Raw genomic sequence first — 4,866 nt, 5'->3', positions numbered from 1 at the left:
CGTTCGATTTTCAAAAATGAAGGGCCAAGTTAAAGATGTAGATGTGTAATAAAGTTTTAGTTTTTGGGAAAGGGGGAATCATTAAAAGATGGTTATCTATCGAAATGGTTTTGAAAAGGCTCTATTTCTAAAGTACATGTAGAACAACTATAAACGAACTAGGTAATTGAAATCTGTGTCACAATATATTTACGTAGGTTTTAGTTACATGATCAGAAAGATCTGTTTTTGGACTCGATAACACGTCTAAAACATGAGATTTGGTACATAGGGTAGTGCTTTGTCCAAGGTCGGTTGGTATTGAAAATCGGACAATAACCACGCGAAAAATCTGTATCCAATTTGTCGAAGGTAGAATGTGAAGTAAAGTTCTTGACATAAAATAAAAGAGTTATGCAATTTTTGGAAAATGGGCGTGATGATGCAGTCGGAGTTGAAGTTCTTTCTAAATTCTACTTGGTCAACTAAAGGTTTTTCTGATAAGGGCGAGTAGATGTTGAAATGGAATGGAATAAAACACGCTCTGTGTGAGGTGTCAACGAAATTCTTTTTTTTATTTGAAAAGTCCACGAGTTCCGTTATGTGAATATAGGTTAGACAGACGCCACGAAAACCACATCACTGCTCCAATTTCAAAACTCTTAAGTAAATGGCTAAGTAGAATATTAGCCGAGAATTATTACGACAGCCCTCTTGCTAATGCAGTCTTGGAACTTGTTTGTTACCAAAATAAAGAATATTAACTTTTAAATTCCTTCTTCTTCTTCATCTTTATTGACGCTGTAATCGCCTAAGCGATTTTGGCCGAGTCCAAAACAGCACGCCAGTCATTTTCTTCTGTGCTAACTGACGCTAATTGGAAATGCCAAGTGAAACCAAGTGCTTCTCCGCCTGGTCTTTCCAACACAGAGGAGACCTTCCTCTTCCTCTGTTACCAGCATCGCGGCCCGCGTTGAATGCTTTCAGAGCAGGAACGCTTCTGTCCATCCGTACGACATGGCCAAGCCATCGGAGCCGCTGAATTTTAATTCGCTGCTCTATGTCTACATCGTTGTAAGGCTCATACAACTCATCGTTAAATCGTTTGCGGTATCCGCCATCGCCAACGCTTAAAGGTCCGTAAATCTTTCGCAGAATCTTTCTCTCGAAAACTTCAAGAGCCGGTTCATCAGATGTTTTCATTGTCCATGCCTCCGCGCCATACACCAGCACAGGCATGATGAGTGAGCACTTGTAGGCAAGAGTGATTCTCCGTTGGATTTTACGGCTGACATTATTATTGGTATTAACGCTGGTTCCCAAAGAAACGAAGTCGTATACTTTTTCAAACTTTTAACTGTCAACAGTGAGGGTGGGTGCCAAGACGCGTATTCTCTGACTGTTTGTGTGATGTCCGGAGATACTTCGTTTTGTCCTCGTTGACCACAAGACCCATCCGCTTTGCTTCTCTGTCCAATTGCGAGAAGACAGAACGGACGTAGCCCTTGTTCTTACCGATAATATCGATGTGGTCGGCATACGCCAGCAATTTTACGCTCTTGTAAAGTATTGTGCCTGAGCGGTTCAGTTCTGCGGCTCTTATTATCTTCTGCAACATCAGATTAAAGAAATCCCATGTAAGGAAGTCACCTTGTCTGAAACCTCGTTTGGTATCAAAAGGCTCGGAGAGGTCTCTCCCAATTCTGACGGAGCTGGTGGTATTACTCAACGTCATTTTACACAGCCGTATTAGTTTCGCGGGAATACCAAATTCAGACATCACGGCATAAAGACAACTTCTGTTCGTGCTGTCGAAAGCGGTTTTGAAATCGACAAATAGATGGTGTGTGTTGATCCTATTCTCGCGGGTCTTTTCCAGGATTTGGCGAATTGTGAATACCTGATCTATGGTGGATTTTCCAGGCCTAAAGCCACACTGATAACGTCTCCAATCAGTAGGTTGACGGTGGGCATCAGTCTTTCGCACAATACAATCGATAATACTTTATAACCTATACTTAGAAGGCTGATTCCGCCGTAGTTGGCGCGAATGGCGGGGTCGCTTTTCTTGTGGATTGGGAAGCGCACACTTAAATTCCAGTCGTCGGGGATCCGTTCATCTGACCATATTCTGCATATCAACTCCTCGCCGCCGTACTTGAATAGCTCTGCTGGCAGGCCGTCAGCTCCAGCAGCTTTGTTGTTTTTCAGGCGCGTAATCGTTATTCGTACCACGTCATAGTCAGGCGGTGGGACATCGACTCCATCGTCATCGTGTTCGTCTTCTCCACTACTTTCAGTGCTGCTGCCATTTAATAGGGTGGAAAAGTGCTCGCTCCATAATTTAAGTACGTTCTGGACATCAGTCTCTAGGCCGCCATTGTTGTTCTTACGGGAGTTCGCCCTGGTCTTGAAACCTTCCGTAAGTCGCCTAACCCACAATGGCGCCAAAGATCCCTTCCTTGCCCACCTTGGCATTAAAATCGCCGAGCACGATTTTGACGTCGCAGGGCTTCACACTTACTTTTCCTTGACCCGTTCATCGCATTTCTTGGATGGTGATATCAGCCTTTGTCTTTCGGAGGACATCAACCAGCCGGGCAGAGGCACCTTCCCCATTAAGGGTCCGGGTATTCCAGGTGCATACTCCCAAATCATAGTCTTTTATACGTTTGCCGTGGTCGTCATCAAAAAAAGGGGGTCTCATCCGTGGCGGGTCCCAAACCCAGCGCACGCGAAGTTTACGCCTTCTCACATTGGCTCGCTCCTAAACGGGTGCTTCGTTGCTACCCAGAGCATACGTGGATATAAACATCCGGACGTTGTGAGCTGCGATTTGAACCGTACGCACAAGAATCACTTCTGGCCGCTCCCGAGTGAATGTCAGTCAACAGTGCTCCACTTCTGCGCACGGAACCATTTTAAATTCCTACCTGCTTGAAAATTTATATCTGCAGAAAGTCAGTTTTTATCTTTCAGTCTTCGAATGAATTTCTTTATTATAAAAATTTAACATTTAAAATTAAATACTAAAAAAAAAACATTTACCGCCTATCTAAAAATACTTCCGAGGCATTGTGGCAGTGCGGGACAGTACAATGTTTCTTTGAAAACCTAAAATTTACGTTTAGCTAAATTCGCTCAATTTGGATATCAACAACTTCAAAATTTTCCTGCGCCGTTCTTGTGCAACAATTGCCAACAACAAGAAACTCAAAAAATTTCAAAATACCATTTAAATTAAAAAAATTAAATAATAATGTCAGCTGCTAAAATGAAGACGACACCCAGCGCCACAACAGCCACCACTGATGCCAATGAGCGTATACGCAAGCATCAACAACAACAACAGCATCAAAATGATAACATTGCTAATAGCTTTGCCTCGGCGGCAACTGCAACTCGCACCACTTCTGACACATCAATTAAGGTGGTGACACAATTGAAAAATCCGCCTGCCGCAATGCCATCTACCTCGGCAGCAGCGACTGCGACCACCGTCGTTTCCCCGTCAAACGGTGGCCGTCGAAATCGTGAGCACAAATTAATAAAGTTAACAAGTTGTATATTGTTTCATTTACCTTTCCTTTGTTACCTGTATTTTGCAAGACACTAGAAAGTTGAGTTCTGTCAGCGGCGATGATTTGAAACAATCGGACAAGCGTACAACTTCAGTGAAACGCAAACGCCACGTAAAATTCATTTCGACCGCTTCAAATGGCAGCAAACAAATGATTAACAAAGGCAAATCACGTTTCAATGCCACAAATTTGAACGTGGCGGCTGGTAGCTTGCTGCCACCGTTGAATAAGACTAAATCTATACTGAAAGTTAAGCCACCAGTTGTGGTCAAACGTAAGGCTGGTACAAACAATGTCACCAAGAAGCTGACACGAGTGCCACAAGGCGCTCAAGCCGAAAGCGAAGCAGCTGAGTTATCCAAGCTGGCGGAGCAATTCGCTAGAAAACTGCCCCAGCCAATGGGTGAAGAGGAAGCGCAATATCTGCCGTCGCCAAATACGCTAACGCCTGGACGCTCGAAGCGAAATGTGGCAAACAGTAAATTGCTGCCTGCCCGTTCAAGCTGGAGTGGCAATGATCAGCGAGCCGCTGGCAAGTATCAAACGCTGAATCGACGGCACAGTGCCAGTAAAAAACATTTGCCATCTGGTGCCGGCTTAGTCGCATCAGGCTCCGTTAATGTGCCAGCGGTCAGATGCTTTAGTCCAGTGCAGGATAAGTCAGATAAGGAGAGTGTCAAAGTTTATAATAGTGCATTGGGTATGGATGCGACGAAAATGTTTGATATGCCAACTACCAGCCATAATATTACAGTGGCAATGGTCAAAGAAGAGCATGCCAAACCAACGAAGGAAAACGATGAACAGCAACAGCAAGTGCCAAATGAAGCAACAAATAATACAACAATTTCAGACCGTGTGCCTGATTTAGGCGGAGGCGGTGGAGGTAGTGGTGGTGTCGGTGGTGTCGGTGGCCACTACGCAATCGAAGAAATGCAAAATTCAACGAATGCGCCTGTTGTCGTGCAAATCGCTGATCCAACAGCCCGCTCATCTAGTAATAATAGTTCGACTAATACGGGGGTAAATGTCTTGCCAATTAGATTCTTGATTAGATTGACTCTCACAAATGTCTGATAATTGAACGTGAACTGTGTAGCTTTTTTGTAACAGTTCCGATGTATGTTTATCGCTTGCATCGTATATATGTATATGATGTATGGCAAGAACTACTGGCTTCTCATTTGCCCTTAGCTTTTTAACTTTCAGTTTTAGTTCATTTATAAATATTTTGCTTTAGTTTAAATAGATTTAATTTAAGCAAACCATTTTGAGAATTCTGAAATGAATGAATGAATGAATTCTG

The 4,866-nt window shown here is 43.5% G+C and overlaps 1 pseudogene; it reads left to right on the top strand.

Moving 5' to 3' along the window:
• Window positions 1-3,020: 3,020 nt before the first annotated feature.
• LOC118736828 lies at window positions 3,021-4,845 on the top strand (annotated as a pseudogene).
• Window positions 4,846-4,866: the final 21 nt, after the last annotated feature.

Source organism: Rhagoletis pomonella, unplaced genomic scaffold, assembly GCF_013731165.1.
Source record: "Rhagoletis pomonella isolate Grant_MI unplaced genomic scaffold, Rhpom_1.0 Rhpom_scaffold_00004, whole genome shotgun sequence".
NCBI classification, from domain to species: Eukaryota; Metazoa; Arthropoda; class Insecta; order Diptera; family Tephritidae; genus Rhagoletis; species Rhagoletis pomonella.
The sequence above is the reverse complement of the archived record's forward strand: the minus strand, read 5'-3'. Positions and strand labels throughout refer to the sequence as shown.